This window comes from Lissotriton helveticus, chromosome 8 (assembly GCF_964261635.1).
Source record: "Lissotriton helveticus chromosome 8, aLisHel1.1, whole genome shotgun sequence".
In the NCBI taxonomy this organism is placed as follows: domain Eukaryota; kingdom Metazoa; phylum Chordata; class Amphibia; order Caudata; family Salamandridae; genus Lissotriton; species Lissotriton helveticus.
In genome coordinates this window covers 1,138,936,485-1,138,962,805 of record NC_136069.1, presented here as the reverse complement: position 1 = coordinate 1,138,962,805, position 26,321 = coordinate 1,138,936,485, and the positions used below count along the sequence as shown (strand labels likewise).

At 45.1% G+C, this 26,321-nt stretch overlaps 1 protein-coding gene across 1 annotated transcript in view; it reads right to left on the bottom strand.

The window, feature by feature from the left end:
- LOC144771902 (interleukin-18 receptor 1-like) overlaps positions 1-26,321 on the bottom strand; it is a 383,123-nt gene that overhangs the window by 290,383 nt on the left and 66,419 nt on the right. The window lies entirely within an intron of this gene.

The following is a 26,321-nucleotide window of genomic DNA, read 5'->3' as shown; positions in this document are numbered from 1 at the left end:
AAATCTACTCCAACAAACGTTATCCAATGTGTCAATTAGATTTCAAACTTTTATGGAAATGACCAAGAGTCTCGGTAATACACCTGGAAATCTGCTTTGGTCGTACTACAACATCACAAAATTATCTTATGAAGGTGGATAATCTTCATTAATAAATGGAGTAATGCTAATTTGCACATTTAACTTAAATGTTTTCACTCAAAAAAGGGAAAACATTTTTCACGTGCGATCATTTTCTTATACACAAAGCCCCTTCCTCCTTATGCTCTTCAATGGTGGGAATTTTAGTTTCCACCCCACACTTGAAAGGTATGTGCTGCTGCTATTTATTGGATTATATTTGAATTAGATATTTAAGAAATGTTTTTATTGATGTTCGATTAATCACAATTCTTACATGACAGGATGTATATTCGATTAAAAAGGTCATTACATTACAACACAAATTCATTTGCTCCCCCCAAACCCTGAAGTTTCATTACAAAAAACACTAATAAAAGACGGTTTATGATCTACACAATTTGGACGATTGTCGCACTGGACCCCTAATCAGCTCAGTACAGCTGCTAGTAAAAAAATAGACAAAAATGCTTTGTGCTTGAAATGTTACGGACAAGGATTCTATACACCAGGGTTTGACTCGATCTGCACAGATTTATACAATTTCGGGCCATCTTCGTGCCCAAACCCATATTAGAGTATATTGGAATAGGCATCCACAGTGAGAAACTGCTTGTAAACACCAACAAACTCACGTTTGTCGCAATCACTGCATTTTGGATTACACCCCCCCCCCCCAGGCACACACACAAATCCTAGCATGCTACTTGCCCCACACTCTATATTTACAGAAGACGTATTTCTGAAATAAAACAATTACCAGGATGCAGCATTTACAGTCCTGAAAAAACAGAAATCCATATTCTACCAAGCACAATGTGGAAATTAATATCACAAATTTCTACATGTACACAATTATTACCTATATGCTAAAAAACTTTTTGAATCTAACCTCAAATGCCCCCTGCTTCAAATAGTAAATGCATGTAATGAATGTAAATGTGTAACATAAAAATTGGCTACTGCAAATATGTAAAAACCACAGTTCATGTGCTCAAATTTAATCAAACTCTGAACACCTAATTGATTTAGATTATTTACTTGCCTCCGAGATAACTTCACACTCTACACAACTGATAAATCTAAAATCAACGAACTTAGGGGTCGATTTGGATGGCGGACGGACAAAGTCCGTCCGCCACCCCCGAGGTGGAGGGACCGTCCGCAGGGGCAGCGGCGGTTCCTCCATTTGAATTAGGATGTGACCGCCACCCTGGCGGACACATCCTCTATATGTAACATTATGGGGGGTGCTGCTTTAAGTAGCACCCGCCACAAAGTTAAAAATGCATGTTTTCCTTTGACATGCACAACGTGGCGGGCACCGCGTGGTGCCTGCCACCTTGTGCATGCCAAAGCAGGGGCGTACCATAGGTACCCCCATGTGCACCCCCACCCCCCAACACCCTGGGGGCCCGCAAGGGGCCCCCAGAAGCAAAGGTAAGGTAATTCTTTATTGTTTGATTAATTAAAATCTTACAATACTTCCATTACAAAAACATTTTCAATTTATGTAATACAATACAATACAATAAAAAGAGAAAGCATTTCTTTTATCCTTAAAATTGAGATGATTGGACTTAAATAAAAATATAGTAAATTTTTTTTTTTAATTATCTATTTATCTGTTTACGATTTCATAAAAGATTTTTTCCTCATCTACTTTTCTAATTCGGTAGTTATAATTTTTAAAAATTTTACAAAGGCAACGTTCATAACTATATCATTTGGATCAAGACAAATTTTCAATGCCTGCCTGCATGTTCTTGTGGCCCGAAGATTAAAATGAGGTTTAAGTAATGCACATCTTTCCCTGCTAAGGCCAGGACAGATACATAGGAGATGGACAATATTTTCTTCTCCACCTTTGCAAAGTCTACACAATAAACTGGAGTTAAATCTTTTCCATGGCAGAGCGTGACTGAGGCCTGGCAAAATTCCAAATCTTGCATTCATGAAAAATTGTTTACTTTTCTCAGACCACGGTATCTCCAAGTATTCTTGCACTTTCTTTTTTTCATATCCATTTATTACTGTCCACGCATGCTTCCTTTTTGCCAGCATGTTTTTATCATGTAATAGTGATAAAAAACTAGTTGTTCGATTCACTATTTTTTTAAACGATCCATTGTTTATTGTATTGTTCCATATAGGCATCAATGAAAACTCCTCTAGTGCATCATGAAGATATCTCCCAGCAAGTGATTTTTTATTATTATTTACTTCTTGCCAGAGTATTTGTGAAATTTGATTATCATGGTCATTCTTAAACCTATACCACATTTTAATAAACTGACCTTTTCTCGCTAACTCTTGATTGGTCAAACCAAATTCTAGTCTTATTTGTGCTGGTGAAGCATTCATAGGAAGGTGGAAGAGAGATCTATATACTTTAGAGAGTGCCTTATTAATTGGTGCCGCATCCTTACCCATCAATGCCTCACTTCCATATGTAATAGTTGGGAGCAATTTAGCACCTATGATTTTCAATAGTGGGCCATAATTTAAACTTCCAAGGGATTTTTGTGCTATCTTAAATGCTGCTGTTAGTGAGTTGGCTTTCCTTTGGATGTCCTGTTTCTGTAGGAGATAGTTTCCCTTCTGGTCAAACAGTACCCCCAGGTATTTGTACACCTCTATTTGTTCAAGTTGATTATTTCCCATGTACCATTTATTTTTTTGTCTCATATTTTTGTTCCTGGATACCACCATGATTTTTGTTTTGGTTTCGTTAATAACCATTCCATTTTCATTTGCATACAAGAGTGTACTGTTGATTAAACGCTGGAGACCTACTTTAGTGTGGCTTAATAGGATCGCATCGTCCGCATACATCAAGTTGGATATCAATTTTCCCCCCAACTTAGGGGGATGTGCATTAAGGTCGTTCAGCTTGACCGATAGGTCTCCTAAAAATAGATTAAAAAGGAGGGGGGCCAGAACACATCCCTGTTTCAGCCCTTCCAATGCAGGAATTTCCTTTGATAATGTCTGACCATCTCCCATCCTTACTCTCACCCAGGTTTTGTTGTGCAGCATCTGTATAAGTTTTAGTAGCGCGGCCGGGATGCCTTTTTCAAAAAGTTTCTTCCACAATAGATTTCTTTGCACACAGTCAAAAGCAGACTTAAAGTCTACAAAGCATAGATATAAGGGTAATTTTATTCTCAGTGATTTTTCAATTGTTAGCGATAATGCCATGATGTTTGTCATTGTTCCAAGCCCTTTAATGAATCCAGTTCGATTCATTGGTAAAATATTGTTTTCTGTTACCCATTCATTTAGTTTGTTTAAAAGCACACCAGCAAACAGTTTAGCATCTGTATCTTGTAAGGTAATGAGTCTGTAGTTCTCTGCAAGAGACCAATTACCTTTCTTATATATAGGAGAGATATAGGAGAGATTAAAGATCCTCGCCACGAATCAGGGATTTTTCCCGTCTCTATCACTTCATTGAATACCTTTACTAGAAGCAAAGGTCCACATGCTTTTCCACGGCGGAAAAGCCGCCGCGGAAAAGCATGTTTCCGCACCCATCCTAATGTGGCTGGCGGTGTCTTGCAGACACCGCCACCATATTGCGGGCCACACCCCGCGGATCAGCGGCGGTCGGATCTGCCATCATAATCTGGCGGTGGGTGTTTACTATGCCGCGGTGGTGAATCCGCATCCTCCGGGCCTGCGGTGGCTTCCACTGGCCCGGAGGATGCGGATTCACCGCCATCGTAATCGACCCCTTACTGTGGTAGTGACCAGGTAAGTAGAAACCTATGTGATTGGACACTGTGGGGGATAATCACAGGAAGTGGTGGAGAGAGGCATTAGCCTTCTTTGCTTAACGCCTCTCTCCGCCACTTCGGAAACACTAGGCTGCACCATATTCACAAGGATATGGAGCAGCCTTGCGGTTTCCCCTGCAATGTCGCAAAGTTTCACAACTTAGTGCCCACACAGGCACCCTTGCACCAGAGGGCAAGGGTGTCTGCAAGCAGGGAGGTTTGTTTATGTACAGGAAGGTGTCCCTTCCTGCACATAAACAACCCTAAAATGCCAGTTTGTAACTTACATGTGTGCTGCTTCATGCTGCATATATGTAAGTTTCAAAACTGCATTTGAAAAAAAGGTTTGTTTATGTACAGGAAGGGACACCTTCCTGTACATACACAAACCATGGCATTTTGCTTTTTCCATGTGTGCTGCACAAGGCAGCACACATGGAAAAAGCAAAAACAAGGAGAAATAAAGTATTTCTCCTCGATTCGCCAACTTAAGACCAGGGTTTTCCTGGCCTTCATTTTGGCTCTACCTCCTATTTAAGCTGCCCTTGTGAATAGGGGGCAGCGTCCAAATCAATGGGTGTTGTTGTGGAACGCCCACCACAATTACCACTGCACGCCCCTTTCACGCTGAAAAACCACAAAAAGGGGGCCTTATTCACAAGGCAGCTTTAACGCTGCCTTGTAAATAAGGCGAGGCCCCTATCGCCACCACAGGAAGGAAGGGCCTTATTTGATCGGAGGATGTTTCTTCATTAGCATTTTTAGAAAGAAAGTATTTGAAAGCAAGTGTAAAGGGGTGAGCATGATATGCGGGGACATTTGGAAGGATCTGTGCATGATGCACAAATTCCTGAGACTTAGAAAACAGATAGATGTCATGGGCTTGAATATCAGTTTTCAAGATCCTCCAGAAGTAGATCATTTTTGCATGACATATCTTGGATCATTGAAGTTGAGGGTTCGGGAGAGACACAGGCAGTTTTCATAGTGCTTCTAGCACAAATGGAGAGACATTTAAGAACATTAAGAGATAGGGGGATATGTTCAAGTTTTTTTTATATTTGGCCAGGAATGTCACGTCTGCATGCAAGTCTTCCCTAAGAGGAATCAGTCTGTTTCTTTTGGAAGGAAGGTCAGGAAGGCGATAAATTACCAGAGCATCTACTGACAATTTTAAATCTGATGCAGCGAGTAGGCACTTGATTCATAAAATCTTACACTTTTGTGTAAGTTTCAATTTTTTGCTATTCACAAACTCATATTTAATAGTAAGTTTATGAATGAGGAGACTGAAGTCGGGGCAGAGAACTCTGCACATAAAAATAGTGCCCTATCTTTTTATGTGAGGAGTTCCCCGCTCAACTGTGGAATCTCCACAGTCATAAACTTACTATTAACTCAGAGGTTGTGAATGGCGTAAAGATAGTACACTTACGCAAAACTGTACGTTTACCTTTGTGAATCAGGCCCTATGTGTTGAGCAGTTTTTATCGTCTGTAGTTGAGATCTTCTGATTTTATCCATTGCTTGAATGTGCTCCTTTTGATGAAGGCTTTCACCCAAGACATAGCTAAGGGCCTTATTTAGAATATGGCTTCCAATTTGCTGGTCCTCCAGGGCAGTGGAGGTATGTACTCCACTTACTTGGTGGAAGGACAACTGCAATACTTAAAGATTACTCATATTCAGGTGAAGACTTCTGTCCCTTCTCCAGAGCTACCACTGTGGAGGCTCTGCCCAATGCACGGAGGCTTTGATGAGCGAGTGTCGATTAGTGCACCAGCTCAGCAAAGTTATTCTTTTTTTAAAACAAACTGCCAAAGCAGAAGTTTGAGATTGAAAAATGAAAAAGAAATGTCTGTGGTATGCTCAGTTTTCTCACAGCATGCAACAGTTTTTTGATTTCTATTTGGAAAAGTCAGCTTTTCCCTGGTGTCTGGAACAGCAAAATTAAAAACCCAAACATCTGCCTAAATAAGACAGATGGTCTCAGGTGCTTTTAGAAATGGGGGTTTAGGTTGTCAGAGTATGCACCCTGTACAAGTGGGTACCGCTAGTCTAGTCAGGGTAAGCTAGATGAACACTTGAAGAAAATCTGTGCTCCCCCTCTGGCAGCTTGGCACAGAGCAGATAGGCTTATCTAAAGAGGCAATGTGTAAAGTCTTTGTGCATCTCAAGCACACACACACACACACACACACACAGTAACACAATGAAAACACCACAAAAATACTCCACACAGGGTTAGGAAAATAGATTGTATTTGTATGAGTACTGGTGCCGTGATCCCACTACAAGACTGCACTCCGCCTTCAACACGTGGGGTCCCAGGCCCTATGGCTATATCATATGGCTATATCATATGCTGTCTCCTGATTGTGCTTTTGGACTGCCATTGCTTGTTAGACTCTATAGTGTACCTCCCTTCAATATTAAATGCCCAGATCTGATATGATCTAACCTACACCTGCATATATATACTATCTATCGCTCTTCACCATCAGTCTTAACCTCATCATGGGGTGTACCACATCTGATTGCTCATCCTTCTAGCAGTCTCGTTTGCCCACGCAGCGCAACCAATTGGATGGTTCTTCTATTCACACACTGGATGACTGCATTCCACCTACGAACTCATCATCTTCCATTGGACAAAATTGATCTCATACTTCGTGAAATATGTGATTCTAGGTCTGCCATTGAACACTGTATTGACTCACTAATGGCAGACCTTGGCTTACTGGGCAAGAGCATTGCAAACTGTCAGCAAACTCTACACAGCAGAAAATATACTGTCCGACCTGGTCCCTCAGCCTACGGCCATTCCAGGGTCGTTTCTGAGCTTCGAAAGCAAGGCACAACATGGGAGAGCAGTAGACACAGAAAACCGAGTACGTCATAATGTTTCAATAGTGGGGATGCCAGAGGCATGGAGGGCCCCAATCTGATGCTGTTCATTGAACAACGGTTTAAAAAAACAATAGCCCATGAGGGCCTCTCACTCCTATTTACTGTAGAGCATGCACAACAGGTGCCAGCCCAAGGTCCCCCAGTGGGAGCACCACCTCGTCCCATGGTAGCATGTATACTTAACTGCAGAGATTGTGATCATCTACTCCGTAAATCTAGGGAGGCGGCTCCTATCATTGTGAACATTTCTGCTGTGCCTATTTTTCCGGACTATACATAGGAAGTACAAAGACTCCGTGCATCCATCCAAATGGTCAAACGGCATCTGCGCTCAGAGGGACTTACTTATTACCTAATGTTCCTGGCCCACTGAAGATCATGTATGAGGGGCGTTCATTGTTTTTCGTTACTCCTGAGGCTGCTTGGGACTGGTTGGATTGCCAATACCCCAATATGTGTTGCCCACCTCTAGTGGAGTTAAATCGGGGGAGAGAACTTGGGTTGCCCAGCCATCATAGACAAGCTCACCAGTCAAGTCTGAAAGCAGTGCCTTCTCCCCAACAGGCCCTGGAGGGCAGAGTGGCAGTACTGGTGACTATGTCAACACTTGACCCACACCGTTGACAACTCTCCTCAAGCTTCTCAGCTAGTGTGAACTCAGACGCGGACTCCAATGCAGATGTGGCTCTGTTCCCTACTGTTATGCCACAATCGGTAGACACTTTGCTTTACATTTCAGGAGGGAAAATATTTCGCCATGTGACTTTTGTTGTCATACCTCCAATGGGCTACATCCCCTTCCCAACATCCTATTGTCCGTTCACCTTCCCCTCCCACTTGCTCGTTTGTCCTGTCACTCATGTTCGGACTTCTATGCCAAGTAGGCGGCCTAGTCAATTCACATTTAATTTTTATATCTTATTTGAGATATTCTCCAGGTGGTGCATCGTTTTCAGAATCCCGGCACACAAATGCACGACACAAGTCCTTAATATCACCCTATATTGGTGGGGCTGCATAACTTCTAGGCTTGGTCCCCCTCCTTAACTGATTGCACAATGTAATATCTAGCTCTGTTGTCTTGTTTGTTGATTTTGCTTTGGTCGAGCAACTGTTCCCTGCTGGACCCAGAATTTAGGGACCATCAGATAGTCCACACATTTCACAAATATTGCACTATATAGGAAGTATTCACATAGTCATGATCACTAGCAATGTATCAATGTGTCATCGACCTCTCAATATTACAAAATACTGACCTGGAATGTCAGAGGGTTGGGTTCCCTTAATAAAAGACATAGGGTCCTGGCACAACTTCACCACCGAAAAGCAAATATAGTGTACCTGCAAGAGACTCACCTCAGCCCCAGAAGAGCTTAAGCTACAGACGAAATGGAGGGGACAAATATTCGCTATAACATACTCTGGGTTTGCCTGCAGGGCAGCTATCTGGCTAAAGACAGGTTCTCTGGGTATTGTTGGATGGAGCGCTAGGGGTTAAGGGAAGCATATACGTGCTGAATACTGACCAGGATGCTTTCCTAAAACAACTACCCACCATCCTGTTTGAATGGGCACAGATTCCCTGAGTGCTAGGAGGCTTCGATATGGTCCTCGATACAAACCTTGATTGGTCGCATCCATCCTTTCCCAAGACTAACGCAACAGACAGGTTGCATTCTTATCCAGCTGGATATCCCACTGGTCCCTGACTAACATATGGAGGGCCCACGACATAGATATGTGGGAATACTCATATTTTGCGTTACCTTTCTGCTTACACACTGATTTAGACTGTATCATTGACCCTGTACACGTGATGGGTAAATTCTCCAATGCATTTTATTTTGGAAAGACCTTCTCCGACCATAACCAGCTTGAATTGGTCGTGACATGGGGCAGGGTTCCCTCTCCCTTACCCACATGGCACATGCAACCAACACTGCTGGAAGACGCAGTATTAAGGGACACTTTGGGTACCGCCATCGACACTTAGTTTGCTGAGAATGAGGGCACAGATTCCACACCCTTGTTAGAATGGGAAGCATTGAAGGTGGTGGTCAGGAGGGTCTCAATAGCCACTACAACAGGAGTCCAACACTCAGTTCTTACTAACATCAAGCACATAGAGACACAATTAGGTAGCCACAAGCTTACCAGAGCTACAGAACACTAGAATACAACATACCAAGACTTTAGAACTGAGGCTTATTGATTACACAGCTTACTTACAAAGTCTGCATTTGGAGGGAGACAGGGCTGGAACACTGCTAGCATTCCTGATCTGACCACAACTGTCCCACACACCAATCCCATCCATCAATTCACTAGCAGGAAAACATTGTACTACGCAATTGGAAATTAATGACACTTTTTGTTTCTATTGTGCAACTCTATACGCAGCTAGTTCTACACCCTCCCCCCCAGCAGTGAGGAGTAGATTTATAGATGCCTTGCAGCTCCCACAGGCACCTGTAGCAGCTCAGGATTCATAAGCAGCTCCCATAAGGACAGAAGAACTGCACACGCAATTAGAGATATAGCACGTAATAAAACAACAGGCATAGATGGACTTTCCATTGAATTTACTCCACTTTTGCCACATGCCTAGTTCCCCATTTAGAGAAGCTTTATATGATGTCACTGGAGGCTGACTCTCTCCCCTCATTGACTAGTCTGGCTCTTGTCACCTCCCTGCTTAAGCCCAGCTAAGCTCCGGATGATATCTCATCCTACAGACGTCTCTCTCTATTAACTTCGGAGTACAAAATCGTCAGCAAAGCCCTAGCACAGAGGCTGCTCCCTCTACTCAAGGACCTGACACATATTGATCAATGCGGCTTTGCTCCATGTAGGAGAATTTCTCTAAACATTAGATGCCTGTACCAAGTTATGTAAATAGTATGCAACACCTTCCATGGTGCTGGCTGTCTCTCCCTAGATCTACAATAGGCAATTAATTCTCCAAACTGGAATTACTTGTTTTCAGTGCTGTGGAAATTTTTCGGGATTCAACTTGCAAGAAATAGGATGCACTCTTTCTAAATTGAGCACTGTGAGCTTTACACCCTAATGTTACCCAGGAGGAAATTACCTCCTCCGAACAAGCTGCCTCTACTATTTCATAATGCTATTGCATATTAAAGTAAAAGTCCACATTTGTAAAGCGCACAATCACCCGTAAGGGTCTCTAGGTGCTGGGGGCCGTCGGGGAGATTAAGCGAGCTATTGCCCAGAGTCACATGGTGCTGGGCTAACCTGCCGCCGGAGCCGGGGATCGAACCGTGGTCCCCAGATTCCAGCGTCAGTCGCCCTGGCCGCGGCGCCACAATACTGCTCTTCATATCTCTTTATTTCACACACACCACAACTCCTTATGTACCGAACATTCCCTGATGTCGCCTATCCACTCCAGCATGTGCCCTTGCAGCCAATAGACTAGCACCTTGGGAGGCAGTGGGTGTCTCCAGCATCAGGGACCTCTTTGAGAAGGGACAATTACTTTTACACCTGGATTGCGCACGCTCAAATGGAGTCCCTGAGGCCGAGTTTCTTACACATGCCATCATCCTACTTTATGTCCAACATCACTGGTCACCTTTAGGGGCTCAACCTGCCATATACTCACTGGAATAACCAACAAATGAAATGGGCAAAGGCAGACATTTTATTAAATGGCTATACAAAGGTCTATGCCCCTACCTGTGTGTAGCTATGTCCTCATTGCAGGATTGCTGGGAAAACAGACTTGGATCATCCACTTCACGATAATGCATGGCAACTCCTTCTGGAATACCCTAGTATGATACCCCGCAACACAGGATTCACATGTATTCAGTTCATACCTAACATCCTCCAAATTGCACAAAATATTTCCCACAGTGTATCTACTTGCCCTAGATGTTGAACTGATGATGCTGATCTCCGACACATGATGTGGACGTGCCCCGTCTTGTCATCATATTTGGAGGGGATACGGGACCCACTCAGAGATATTACCAAAAATACACACTGGGGGCAAATGGAACATTGATTATTGGGTTTGTATCCCAGATCTAACAGTTCTACAGCAGATTCATGCCTTATTGACTTGCCACTCCTCGTGGCCAAGCAACAGATAACATGTTGTTGGAAGTCCCCAATCCCACCTACGGTACTTAGCTGGCACAAGGGGGGGTCAGCCGATGAGGTTCCGCTGAAAGTTCAGTATTACGCAGGGAGGAATACTGAGGGCTACGTAAGTGACCTGTGGCTCTGATATTAAGGAATACCCAATGCTAGCCTATGACAAGATTAGACCTCACAGTAGAAAAACATGAATTTGGGTGTTCGTCACTACCGGGACATGTGAAACTTAAAACCATATGTCCTACCTTTTACTTACAAAGCACCCTGCCCTTAGGACTTACCTTAGTGGTGACCTATGTGTAATAAAACAGGAGTTTAAGGCTTAGCAAGTGGTTTTAATTGCCAGGTCGAAGTGGCAGAAAACTGCACAGACAGGCCCTGTAATTAAAGGCCTGAGACAGGTTTGAAACGCTACTTGTGTGGGTGGCACAAAAAGTGCTCAGGCCTACTAGTAGCATTTAGGGTACAGGCTTTGGGTATATGGTATATTAATATACGAGGAACTTACAATTAAGCTATGTCAAACAGGTGTAAACCAATTATACAATGTTTAGAGAAGAGAACACAGGTACTTTCGCAATGGCTAGCAGTGGTAAAGTGCTCAGAGTCCTAAAACCAACAAAATGAAGGTCAAAAAAGGAAAGGAGCAAAGCAAAATGTTTGGGGTGATCTTCAGAGTGGGCCATTTTCCATGAGGTACATTAACAGATGGTTGAATAAGGGATAGGGTGTCTGTCTAAGGTTTCAGCCGGTAAAGCCATCATAGGCTTAACCATCGGAGATATGGTGTTTCCCCCGAATATAAATTGAACAAGGGAATTGTGAGTTTGGCGGATCGGACATCCATCACATTTTTGCCGATGTCCTGCATCAATCAAACTAAAAATGAAGCCTACATGATTTGGAAGTGGCTAGAAGTTAGGAAGTAGTATTAGTATTTTTACATTACTTCCATCCAGATGTTTTTCAGGTAATCAAATGTTTAGGAAACTAAGGGGCACATGCATCATTGATAGCTTTTGCGATTCTTAATTTGCGAAAATTACCGAATCGCAAATTAAGAATTGCAAAATGCTATGCATCATTTTTTTCACTATTTATTTGCGAATCGGTAAAAATCGCAATTTTTACCGATTCTCAAATAAATAGCGAATTCCAAAGTGCATTTTCGCAATTCCCATTGATTCCTATGGGCCGAAAGGCCCATAGGAGTCAATGGGAAGGCAGTAAAGAATTCGCAATTTGCTGATGCATTCCACGGGTGCAGGGGGGGGTCCAAAGGACCCCCCCCTGCACCCCTGAAATGTATTTGAAAGTGCATGTTTCACACACACATGTCCTAAGGACATGTGTGTCTGTAACATGACACTTTAAAAAATGCATTTTTTTGTTTCTGTAAACATTTTCGCAAATTGACACGAGGTTCAACCTCGTGTTAATTTGCACTTCCAAATTCCAAATTCGCAATTTTAGAAAAAAATGATGCATTGCATTTAAGGAATCGCACAAATGCGATTCCTTAAATGCATTCGCTTTTTTTGGAAGTGCAAAAAAAAGCAAATTGTGCAACAAAGTTTGATGCATTCCAAAAATGGTTTTTGCATTCGCAAACGGACGATTTTACCGATTTGCACCGTTTGCGAATGCAAAAACCAATGATGCATGTGCCCCAACATCCTTTTGGGGATTGCTGACTTTATTTCCAAGAGAAAAAGCAGCAATTTAAAGCAAACACCATCACCATTGTTCACCATTGCATAAGGGTTTCTTTTCATACTCAAAAAACACTTAGAAAGTGTAGCTTATTTGAAATCCAATATAAACATTTTTTTACTGTCAGAGCTCATGATACCATCTTAAACAGTGAACAAAGCTGTAAGATCATTTCACTGCAAACCTACAAATCTGCTAAATGTAAGCTAAAGCTTCTACTAAGTGAGGCTTCAGAGATAAAATAGGCCCATCTAATCTGATACGTAATTCTTAAATTGTCATTTGAGAAAAGCATTGTGTCACGTATGCAATTGTAACTGGTAGTGATCACAAAGGGTAACTAATGCAAAAACATCAAGATCATTAAAGTAATGCTTGAATTAATCTCAGCCACTGGCATCCACTCAGGGCTGCATTCCCATCCATCGTTTTAGCCCATTGTGACACTCTAGATCATGGATACTCACAAACATTTTGGTGGGGCCCACACTGAGGCCAGAGGGGGGTGTAAAGAGGGAGTAGGGGAAGAAAAGTATGTATATCTAGAAGCTGCCTTTAAAAATAAAGGTGTTCCTAAAATTAACAGCCTATTTATTTCCTTTCCCTAACTGCAATTAACCTTTAAATAACTGTTTGCTGTATATTCAAAAAATGTTTCCATGTTAGTGCTTAGTTGAGTAAACAGCAGCCCAGTGCTGCTGCTTCCCAGGGTGCCGAATGTAAGGGTCAGGACGGCCGCACGCGGCCCCGGGCCTTACTTTGAGTATCACTGCTCTAGATAGAGACCCACCTCAAACAAATCAGTCTTAGTCCTGCTTCAATAGGAACTATCCATCCTAAATTACCCGGTCCCCTGCAGATGGGATAACAAGCAAGGAAAGAGCAGTTATGCCCTACTTAGGCCTAATCAGTGTATGTAGAGGACATGAGGCAGCTGCTGAATTTCGATAATAGTGGGGTAAAAAGTTGAGACCTTAGTTGAATGCTCGAGCAATTAAGCTTGAAATAAAAGATGTGCAGGTAGGGAGACTAGATGGTTCCATATTACTGGGACACTACTTTGTTTTTACAAATCAATGCGTTCGTGGAGTTGTAGTCTTGTTTCATTATAATTCAGCCAATTAGAGTAATATGTCTGATAACAAAGATACGTAAAAGCACAGTCCAGGAATGGAAAACTGTTGTCCCCATTACATGGAGGCATCGGGTCATCCTGTGGTGGTGAACCTCAGCAAGGCCTACCAGTGCAAGGGGTTCGCCCTTCTCTGCACAAGTCCTCAGACCAATAGGAAGAAGTTGGCACATAAACTGGAATAGAAAATACAAAATGTATTAAACCTCATGAGGTGGAACTACTGTGGATCTGCGCCATCTTGCCTTTTACTCGGATGCCACACTTTTGTCGTGCGCACCCGCCATTTTAGGTGCCTCGATCAGAACCACCCTCTGCACACCACTAAGCCCCCCCAGCATAACCCTTCACCCTCGCAAAGCCCGCGCGCTGACAACCCCCCGACACCTCCCTTCATTCCTTTCACGGTCCCAGGCCCTTTGATGCAAAAACCCTTTTCCTGTGCCCGTTTGTCTTCCTCGTTCCCAGGCCGACACCTAGCTCTGCCGATACTGTTTATTGCCCCTCCCCGTACAGTAGAAAGCTTCCCTCATCAAAGGACCCCCGAATTGATCAAAGCCCCCGCCCTATGAGATCCGATCAAACCCCCACATTCCGTGAATCGGCGGAATGTCCAGCTGCGCGATATTCATCACCTGTTGTGACCAGGGTGGGGACTTCAACTGTAAATGTGTGTGGGAACGGGCTTGGAGCGGGGATTCCGAGAATGTCTTTCCGTACATCAAAGCATTGCCAAGAATGTGTTATATGTAATAAAGCAGTAAACCTGTATATAAGAGGCCAGGCCTCGGAGATGCAGTTAGAGCACCTCATGACGATACCTGCTGTCTAACTGATGTGTTCTCCTCCGGAGAGAATAAACCTTGTTTCCTGCCTTCCCGTCTCCAGCGCCTGCCTCTTCATTGATTAATAATTCGTGGGTTAAAGAGGCGATATCGCCGGGCAACTATCGATTGTCCCCGACCTAGTTTTTTTACAATTGGCGTCCCAAACGTGGGGCCCATCAGCGACTCGTGGATCCAGTGGGAGAGGTCCTGACGACAGAGTGAACGACTGCAACGATCGGGAGAGCTCTTGCCCAATAGACCCTCGTCTGGCAGCCGATCATCCGAACTTCACTAGTTCCGAACAGACCTCTCTCGAGTGATCTACGGTCCTGACTGGGAACCATTAGGAGTGCTGCGAGGAATACGAGAAAAAGAGGACGATCGGGCGCTGGATTCGGAAGACAAGAAACTGTCCATACGGTCCGGGTAAGGTCGTGTAAACACGACAAACTGCAAAATAATTGTTTGATTGTTCAGAAAATACTAGTATTACTCTTTGTTGACTTATTTGGAGATTCACTGTCTGCACACGGAGAAACAGTAGGCTCTTTCCCTTGTGCAAACAGTGAAGGATAGGTAACGCAGCCGTCGTGCCTATTTTTCTCCCCCACTGAATTGATTATTTATTAACGGTTTTCGGGAGATTCCCTCTCCCACACTGATTAACTGGGTTTTTTTGACCCCGAGCTACCGCTCGCAGATTGTTTTCTGGAGATTCCCTGTCTACAAACAGGAAAGAACAGGTTCCCCTTTGCAGATAGTGAAAGGGTAGAGGACGCAGACCTTTTGCGGATCTACTTACTCTCCCCACCGGCCATTTATTTATTTATTGTTTTGTTATTGGTTCATGAGGTATTCACTGCCTGCAAACAACGTAGAATAGAAATATTCTGTCTAGTCTTTGCACACAGTGATAAGATAGGCAGTGCTGACTTTTTGTCCCTCGTTGCGAGCCGTCATGTCTGTCTTCTCCCCACTGATTGATAGCTGGTTCAGCCCGGACCGTTTATTAGAGGTGGATCATCTAGCTCCGCTGGAAGGCACCCCTAATAAAGACATGTTCATAAACTATGGATTAGTTACCATAGCCTATAATAAATTGTGGCACAGGTATACCAAAGAAAGTCAAGACAAACAGTGGCCACTGGTAGGATCCTTTGATCTTGATAAAATAGAAACGTTAGAAATAGCCCTTTGTAATAATAAGACAACACCTATTATGCTCGACAGTCTCGGTATGTGGCGCAAAGAAGCAATACAACGAAAGAAAAGAGACGAGGACAGAGCAGGTAGAGGAATATATCAACAGGACAACCCCTGGACACCACGACCCGAAAGTTATCCCCCGACACTACGCACTGGACGGCCAGACTTAGGGCAAGACCAATGTGCTTTTTGTAAATATGTCGGGCACTGGAAAGCCCAATGCCCGACTTTACTGAGCGAGAGTAGGAACAGAGGATCGACAGGAATAACAGTCCGGAAGAAAGGGAAAAAGCGCGAGATAAAGAAGAATCAGACTGACATGGTCAGGCCAGATAGAACCACCACGTTTGATTATGCCCGATGGCACAGATTTCGCCAGACTGATTTCAGTGACATGCTCGAGTTTTCATAGATCGGGCAATGATAAGACGGGAACCCAGTCTAGCTCTAAATTAACGGACAGAAAGAGATAATTATGGCCAATAACTGTTTTATATTTGTCTTTGGGTCTTTGTGTGTCATACTTTTACTGTCTCCCTGTCTGAGTTTGTGTGTACGTGAGGCATGAATCTACGTCATCCCTCTGCCTGTGTTTCCGTGTTACTTAACCTCTGTTAATAGAAACTTTAGCATGAAACAACCTGGAAAGAAAGGAATGGGAAACGAAATCAGTAAGCCACTGATGAACACGAACTTTTATTTAATATAACAAGCAAGAAACAATAACAATACAAGAACGGTAAACTGTAGAAAATAAAAGTCAGCAGAACACCCCCCCATTCTGGAACCTTCCAAAGTAGGGCAGGGTTACGGCTACGCCCAACCAGCGGCAACCCATATAAGGCGGGTCCTGCTGCCAACGCTTGGCCAGGAAATCTTAACATATGGGGGAGCCAGAGGAGAGACAGGGGCCAGCGGTCCAGCCACGGTGGCCTTGAGAGTTTCAGGTAGTCCCGCCACATGTCCCTCCGGCCCGGCCACCAATGGCCAGGGACTGGGGCCAACTGGATCCGGCTGCAGCCGATGAGCCAAGGAACCCGTTCATGGGGCCAGAGCAAGGGGCGTCCGGCCGACATCCACCGGAAGCCCGGCCCAGAGAAGGACGGGACACTTCTTTCTTTTCCCCTCCGTAATGGCCGCAGCAGTACGCCAGGCGCCACTTCTATCATGAACAATGGCTGCGACAACTCTGGGCGGCGGGATGTCCTGTACATACCTCCACGAAAATTAGTCCTGGTCGGGCTGGGAGGGAGAGGCGGCGCGGACGAGCCTCTCCCACCTCCACAGGTAGGAGGCTTCCCAGCCCCAGTCCGGCCATCACAAATACCTCTGCAGAAATTTGTCCAAGTTGGGCTGGGAGGGAGAGGCGACGCGGACGAGCCTCTCCCACCTCCACAGGTAGGAGGTTTCCCAGCCCCCCGGCCCGGCACCGAAATCCTCCAGCCGGGCGGCGCCAATACTTGCGCAGCACCGAACATGCAACGGTGCCCATATTTGCGCAGCACCGAATATGCAATGGCTGCACCGATACTTGTGCAGCACCGAATGTGCGCCGCAGGTGGCCGTACTCCCGTAGCACTGAACATGGGACTTGTGGAGCACGAGATGTGGAAAGGCCATCGTGCAGGCCCATGAAAAAGAGCAGCGTGGGGTGCACCGGGAGAGGGAGATGGCGCGAACGAGTCTCCCCCGCCCCCCCCCCGGGTGGGGGCGCCACAGCTGCACCCTAGCTGAATGTCCTGCTCCTACGACACAGAGTTCCTTTTCTTTCACTCCAAAGGGTCTCTTCCACTCTTGCAGGCTCGACGAAGGGCGGCCCCTGCAGGGCCTCAAAATGGCGTCTGAGCCCCTGGAAGGCGGGTCTAGGCCGCTGGAGTGACTTTGACCGGCAATGTAACTCGGACGCTTGCCCACCGGGCCACGAGCCCCCACCTCCGACAGCATCTCCACAGCCTTGGAGATTCTACAAAAGTCCCAGGAGCCCTCGCCCCTGCAGGCTACTGGTAAGGGACAACGGCCTTGATCGCTAACGAAATAAGCATGACATAGCCTCTCCTTCTATTAGCCTGAATTCTTGAACTGCCGAAAAGGACTCTGGTCCAACTGCCGGTTGTAGGAAACATTTTTCTCTGATGCTACTTCCGGACTAACCCGGCCCCGCCCAAAATGGCGCCGGTATCAATAGGAACTTACGAACACCTCGTGGTGTTCCTTTGTACTAATACAAAACTTGATGTTCTGAGACATATATATGATCCTTTGTACACTTGACAAGAAAGAAGGAGAGCTCACTCGACGAACATGTAAAGGGATCCCGATAAAAATGTTGATTGCAAATGTACGATGTATTATATTTTTATAGCTGATGTATAACCTCGCTTTTGACGCACGCACACGGTATGCATATAGGAAATCTGATTGCAACTAGTCTGACTATGCTTCTAAATTATGAAATGAATGCCCCCGATCCCCCAACCAATTGATAGACGTTTTAGTTTCCTACGAATGAATGAATAAACCTACGAATGTTTTTTTATTGCTGCAAAACAACCCCCCCTACTGTACGCACTTTAGCCATTGCCGTGTCCGGCCAAGTACGACTGCACCCTCATAACCTATTTTGCAAAATAAAGGTTTTCCAAACTGTGAACAGGTATTGCATGCTTTTTTTAAAAAAAATATATATATATGGGATCAGCGGGAGAGTTTTTTTTTGTGCACCCTACTTTGTTCTCTCTTTAAGGTTATTAGAAGATGGTTGCCCAGCCCCGGATGAAGGATCGGATCTAAGACACGATACTCTGCCTTCAGATACGCGACTGACTCATGAACTCGCGCATGGAGAAAGACCCCGACTTCTGAGGATGGGTAAAACGAAACGGTATAAATGACGGAATGTAAAAGATGGGTAAAATGAAACGATGTAACTGATAGAATGTTATAAAAATACGACACTCAAAGGTACTAGGGACAGAGTTGACCGAGGAACTAACAAACCTTAGAACATCACAGCGTTGAAAGAGATTTAAGGGCCCCGATAGCTAGATACATCTACCAACTAGATACCTCGTACTAGGTACCTTTGGTTTCCTTTTTTAACGTTTCCCTACACCCGACCTATAAGGGCACACTGCCCCCCCCGACTCCAGAAACCATACCCCAGGGACTCTACCCCGAGGAGGAAAGACGAGTATGAGGTAAGTAAAGGACTCTTGAATCCATGTATTTGATATGCGCGAATGTTGTCCCCCTCCCTTCCCCTCTTTTCCCTCCCTCTACAGGGTACATCAGAGATCACAACCGAGGTATGGCGAAGATCTGAAGCCTTGCCACGTCTGATACGCGAAGTGAACTAACGCTGCAAGGTGGCGCCTAAGCACACCCACAAACTACTCATGTAGCAAACGAGCCAATAAATCGTATGATCTGATGGAAAATGATCACCCTTAATCCATGCTGCGCGAATGAACACATGTCGCGTATGTCTGAAACTATGAGAGAATGTTTGTGTGTAACTGAAGCGTTGACTCAGCTGGTCAAAGGACCGAGAATGCAAGAAGTGCGACACAGTGGTGCCCTTTTCCCTTTTTCTCAAAGCATGTCCCCTCTACCCTGCCTAATGTTTGCCCGTCTTGAACTGCATGCTTTCAAAATACTAACACAGACCCGCGATGTCTCGTGTCGAGTAATGCCTATCTTAATACACGGCCGCTCCCTATGTTGCATGTGTACTATCTAGCCTATTGTTGCACATCTCTCTCTCTCTCTCTATCTCTCTATCTCTCTCTCTCTCTCTCTCTCTCTCTCTCTCTCTCTCTCTCTCTCTCTCTCTCTCTCTCTCTCTCTCTCTCTCCCTCCACACTCTCACTCTTCCGAACGACTAACACCGAAATTGGCAAACCGCCACCCCTAGCATACCAACTAATTGGCTCCAAATACCGCCAGTATTTGCACGAAACTTGTCTTTAATAAAATCACCCTGACGCTGTGTCACTACCTCTCCTTTCCGCAAAAAAATTGATGAAACCGAGATTTGACCATAAGGGAAAGGACAGGTAAGACGACTGAGGTTCCCTAATCTGACCCAAAATAAGGGAACTACATGTCAGCGGCTCCTGTGTTATAAAAAGATGCCTCAGATAACGCGACCTTCCCCGTCCCGAATTGTCGCAATACCCAAACAGAAAAGGTGATCGAAACATCCTCATGTTCCCGGAACGCCCCTGTCCCGTATCAGCTGCTCTAGACGAGAGTTATAAAACTGTCCCTCACCCCCGGTTGTAAGAGATGGGTCGATTTACGCCCTTACCACAGTTTTCTATGTCCCTAGCTCATAAGACCCCTGTCTTTTCTAATTAAGTGGTCAGGCCGTAAGAGGCTATGTAGGAACCAGAATGATGTTTACAAAGTTAAAGATTAGACCGAAGTGAAGAAATCATTGCAATGAACCCTGTTGAGAGCGAAAATGTTTAGTTGAAAGGCAGGATGCATTGATAAGAATGAAAAATGTTTAGGGTATGTTCGTCCCTCAGCGAGATACCTATTAGTACCATGTTGATAGCTCACAGCACCCTTTGTAAATATAAAACCCAAGAGAACGGTATAGTTTTGTAAGGCTCGTATTACGAAGGTGGGTCTCCATCAAAAGAACTGTCGTAACTGTAATACAATAAAAAGGTACCAGATCCCGCACCACGACCAACAAACACCAAAGAAATAGTTGTGAAGGAAAGTCATAGTAAATCCAGCAGGCCCATCATCAATCATTTATATGTTAGTTATGAACCCTAATATAACGGACGTTTCCATTTTTTGCCTGGAGCTGGGAGAGAAATAGACTTATGTGATTACCTTCCTCTGCCAATTCTCTAAAGACTGTCTTTTCGAATTCATTTAAGGGTACGACTGTCGGAGGAAAGAAGGACCGGATGTGGGAGCACGTGGCCTGACTACAGACTATGGAACATCTGCGACATTGGCCAAGGCGAGACCGCGACAGTAAGGAGCTGCAGGACGAGGCACTGTTTTCGACAAAATGAGAGGAAAGGGCTGACCTGATGCCCCTGCTCAATGTTCAACGTATGCCGAAAAGTCCCCGCTCTCTGAACCCGGTCATGAGTCTGCCTATCTGAAATTTTCCGTCCCCCTAGTCTGTTCCCGATCTGGCCCTGCTCCATCCCCCTTTTTTTCCGACCTACCCTAAAGGACTGCTCACACGCACATTTCTTCCATCTGAACTTTGTGACAATCAACTCAAAGGACACAGGGCGAAAAGGACCTTTTTGACCAGAAACGCAAGAGAAAGGTCGTGCCTTGCAACGCGGGACCTAGAATAGAGCTGGACCCGTAGCTCCACCGCCGGTGCTCCACAGCGCCAACAAAAGACGACAAAGAATGCCGAGAACTCATTAACTTCGAACATTGACACCCTCAATCATCGTTTCTACTACGTCTCATTTCTCTCCCAGCCGCCATTGTATTGATTATGCTCCAACCAAATCTGAACAGAACCTGTATATGTAATAACCTACCAGTTCACATTATGAAATGTACTCACTGCTCTCACTACAGAATCGTTTTTGTATTGCATTACTATGACTTTCCCGCGAACAAGTTTTTCGATAGACCCGCCTCCTAAGACGAAAGAGTTTAAATGTAATGTTTATAGCTCCTTCACCTAGGTTCCTACCTTTTTCTTATGACCACCACAATAGACATGAATAGGAAATAGACCAGCAAGATGTCTTGGATATGTTAAAGGGAGGACTGTGGAAAATTAGTACGATTTTGGTAAACATTATCTGCGCCATCTTGCCTTTTACTCGGATGCCACACTTTTGTCGTGCGCACCCGCCATTTTAGGTGCCTCGATCAGAACCACCCTCTGCACACCACTAAGCCCCCCCAGCATAACCCTTCACCCTCGCAAAGCCCGCGCGCTGACAACCCCCCGCTCTCACATGCCTTGGGTCATAAACCCCTCTCCAGCGCAGCTCTGCCTCAGAGCCCCATCCTGTTCCTGGCGCGACACCTCCCTTCATTCCTTTCACGGTCCCAGGCCCTTTGATGCAAAAACCCTTTTCCTGTGCCCGTTTGTCTTCCTCGTTCCCAGGCCGACACCTAGCTCTGCCGATACTGTTTATTGCCCCTCCCCGTACAGTAGAAAGCTTCCCTCATCAAAGGACCCCCGAATTGATCAAAGCCCCCGCCCTATGAGATCCGATCAAACCCCCACATTCCGTGAATCGGCGGAATGTCCAGCTGCGCGATATTCATCACCTGTTGTGACCAGGGTGGGGACTTCAACTGTAAATGTGTGTGGGAACGGGCTTGGAGCGGGGATTCCGAGAATGTCTTTCCGTACATCAAAGCATTGCCAAGAATGTGTTATATGTAATAAAGCAGTAAACCTGTATATAAGAGGCCAGGCCTCGGAGATGCAGTTAGAGCACCTCATGACGATACCTGCTGTCTAACTGATGTGTTCTCCTCCGGAGAGAATAAACCTTGTTTCCTGCCTTCCCGTCTCCAGCGCCTGCCTCTTCATTGATTAATAATTCGTGGGTTAAAGAGGCGATATCGCCGGGCAACTATCGATTGTCCCCGACCTAGTTTTTTTACACTACATTCACACAACACCCTTCAGCAATGTATGAAGTATCACACTGAATGGAAGGAGCTTGGTCCTTTTATACCCACACAGGGGCTCAAAAGAAGGCGGTACAAGTAAAGGAGAAGGTTTCAGGTACATATAAGGTCATACAGAAAATGCACAGTCAACAAGTGGGAGGAGCTAACAGTTGCTAATTCTGGTGAACACATCCTGACATTTACAGACTAGGGACAGCTGCAAGGACAGCTGCAAGCTCAACTGAGCATGTGCGGAGCAGAAGAGGCTAAATATAACCTGTCTCTAGGCAGATTTCAAGAGCAGACAACAGCAAGGTAGGACAGAGCACATGGCACACACGTGGTAGCGCATGGCAAACAAGATGGCTGCCAGAAATACAAAATGGATTCCACAAAACGGACAAGATAACTTCTAAATACAGGATGGCTTCTGCTAATGCTAACCCAATCGCTGCAAAATTACAACAATCCTACAGGTGGAAAAATTCCCCCTGCAAGAATATTTTTTTTAAATGGTCAAATAGTGCATTTTACAGTGTATATTTCAGGTAAGTTTATTAGAAACAAGCACAAGTATCCAACCAAAATGCCTTTTCTGAAGAAGCCCAACAACCCCAACCAAGCACACATCCACATATTCACCTCTAACACATCCACATTTCCACTTCTTTAATTCAGTCACCAGGTAAAGGAACAAGGGAGAAAAGGAAGGGGAAGAGCATTCAAGGATGGCAAAAAGGAGAAGAGGAATGGAGAGCGGAGACGAGAAACTGAGCCTGAAGTCCTATATGGGAGAGTGCATACAAGGATATGAACAAATGAGGAAAGGAGAGATATGGAACAAATGGAAGTACTGTGTATGGGAGAACAGTGAGGGAAGGAAGCAAGGAAGGAAGAGAGCATAACAATTGTAGAGAGGAAATTAGGAAGACAGTGGAGCTTAGAAGGTAGAGTGGAGACAAGGAAGGGTAAAGGAAGAGGTGAGGCATGGAAGGAAGTGGAACAAACAGAGTAGAGACATGCTTTGGGGAGGTGACAAGAATGAGAAATGGGAACCAAGAAAGGAAAGCAATGGCAAAGCCAACAGATGTGGATCTATCGTCAGCAGTCATAGAGTACAGGAGTGAGTCATGCAGGAGGGAGTAGCAGAAGCACACAGAGCACAAGAGAAAACTAGTCTATGCAAGTCAATGCAAGCACTAGTGTGGAGGAGGAAGGATACATCCAAAAAGCACTAGATGAAAGATTAATATATTGCATTTGATTGGTACAAGACATAATTGACAAAGTCTCAGGGAATAGATGAAAGAGGCTGATAAAAAAAAAAGCCAATGGTGACAACGGGCAAAGTCAAAGCCCTCTTTATGTATATTGTTAGCAACAGGTTTTCCCAAATGTGCAGTCAAAACCCAGACCCGTGAAATGAGAGTAAAAGAGGATACAAAGGAGACAGGGAAGATAGAGAGGTGATAACAAAGAAGACAGTGACAAAAAATGGAGTAAGGTGGGGAATACAAATACAATATATGAAGGAAGGGACATGGAAACTTAAGCAGGAACAAGTGCAGGTGAAAGAAAGCAAAGAAGGGAAAGAAGAGGCTAAGAAGAGAGAGAAAATGCAAGGTAGGTTAAGAAGGCGGGGACCAGAAAGGCACACAACTAACAAAGAAGAAGATAGAGGGGACAGGAGATGGAAACAACTGACCCTGGAGGTGGGAGAGCAGAAAAGGAAGCAATAAATGTATGTAATATGCATGTAAACTAAATGTTTAGGGGAGGTCTCTTCAGCATGGTATTAATCCATTAAGCTATTTTGCGGAGATTGCTAACTGTAAAATACAGGTGATACACATTACTTCAACAGGAGCATTAGCTTGCTAGGCTATGTTATTGGGATTATAACATGGTACATTCAGATTCCACAGAGATCTATATACATCATTTTATGACCCCTCATTAAGGCTACAGTTCACCATAGGGTCAGTTTTAATCTATGCCTAAAGTGGGGGGAAAGTGCATGCAGTGTGTCACAGCTGGGCATCTCCGAACCCCACTTCCTCTCTGATGATGGAAGACTAGAGGTCAAAAACCTGCACAGAGGTACAAGAGGTCTTCCACTACAACCTATTGGTTTCTTTCCCATGTTCACTGCAGGGAGAGCTGCAGGAAACATACCCTTAAGGCTCTCACCTGGATAATGGACCTGTGTCATGATTCTAAGAAGCAGAGCTACAGCCTTCTTGAAGGGTCTGGTCTCTGGCCAGCAAAGCCTGTGCACGTGCTGAGTCGAAGGGCAGTGGTGTGGCCCGGGAGACTTTCGCCCTCAGGTGGGACTCACTCAGACTGAGGTAGTAGAGGGGTTTTGTGGTATGAATATATTCAACCAAACAGCATGGGTGTGGGCATCAGAGATAGGAACAAGAAGAGCAGAAAGGCCCTGCTACAGCACTAAGTCCGATCCTGCAACAAACAGGCTGTTCCAGTTAGCAAGTCTGCAGTTTCTGAAGTTTAACCAAGACTTCTATTTACATTTACCAGTCCGGTGTCAGATGAAGGAGCAGGGAAACATGGGCATTGCAGCACACCAAGCCTGCAAACCTCTGAAAACAGTACTAAGCACTCTGCACCAAACCAATACCAGCTTTGTGCACAGCTATTAACTGATTTACAAGAAAAAAGAGTTTAAAAAAAGAAAAGGGAGCAGGGTAGGAAAATCTTGGCCCCCCAGGCCTGTTCGGAAGGTCCTAGAGGGACATCCCAGGGCAGAAAAAAATATTTTAAAAAAAATCGGCAAGAGTCACAGTGGATCCACAGCTCCAGCCGAAACAGGAAAAAAAACGAAGCACAAGTTCCCACGCTTTGTTTAAATTAGGCACCCGGATGGACCAGGTCCCGGGGGCAATTAAAAATAGTGATGGGGAGTCCAGCATGGGCCCCCGCAGCCCCGGGGCCACCACCTCCCTGGGGCTAATTCACTGAAATGAGGGGCATGCAACCCTCCCGCAGCCCTGGGACCGCTACCTCCCCGGGGCTATATTTAAAAATATTATGTGGGGGCTCCACCCCCCACACAGCCCTGGAGACCCCCACCTCCCGAGGCTTAATTTGTGTTGGAGGGGCCAGCCCAGCCCCCATCATTGAGCAGTAAATTGCCCTGGGGACCACCATCCTCCAGGGCCAGCTCCAGAAGTGTCCCGGTGCCCACCTGCAGGACATTGCAGTTTGCTATGGTTGGCGGGAGCACTGCTCCCACCAAGCCATAGCAAACTCTGCTCCGGTTCATAGAATCGAGTGCAGTAAAAATGCTCTTGCTTCCATAAAGCAGAGCAGAATGTCTTTTGGAGAGAGTGAGCTGCATGTTTGCAGCTCCTTCTATCTAAAAGCATTGCCAGGTCCCGCTCTAGGTGGGGTACCGGTAGGGACCTCAGGGGCCTTGAGGCTCCCCCTACATTTCCCAACATTGTGGTCATTCCCCAGGGTCGAGCAGGCCCCATCCCCATTTTATTTTTTAAAGGATGAAGGTCTGGCCCCAAGGATATGGTTCCCAGGGCCGAAATTGGCCTTAGGATGGGAACAGCACGGCCCCCCTCCCATTAAATAAATAAACAAAAAAAGGGAAGGCTCCAGGGGATGGGGTCCCCGGGGTCCAAATTGCCCTCCCCTTCCTTTAAAAAAATAATTTAACAAAAGGGAAAGGCCAGGCCTCAGGGGCCAACTACACCTCCTATAACCTCCAGTAAGTCCCACACAGCGGGATTGCTAAGAGTTCTTTGGAGGACATGTCCCCTTTATCCACCACTCAGTAAATGTGGCTCCACTCGTGGTGCACTACTGGTTAGGGGATGCAGTCCACTTTACTCCTGAGAGACCTTAGGG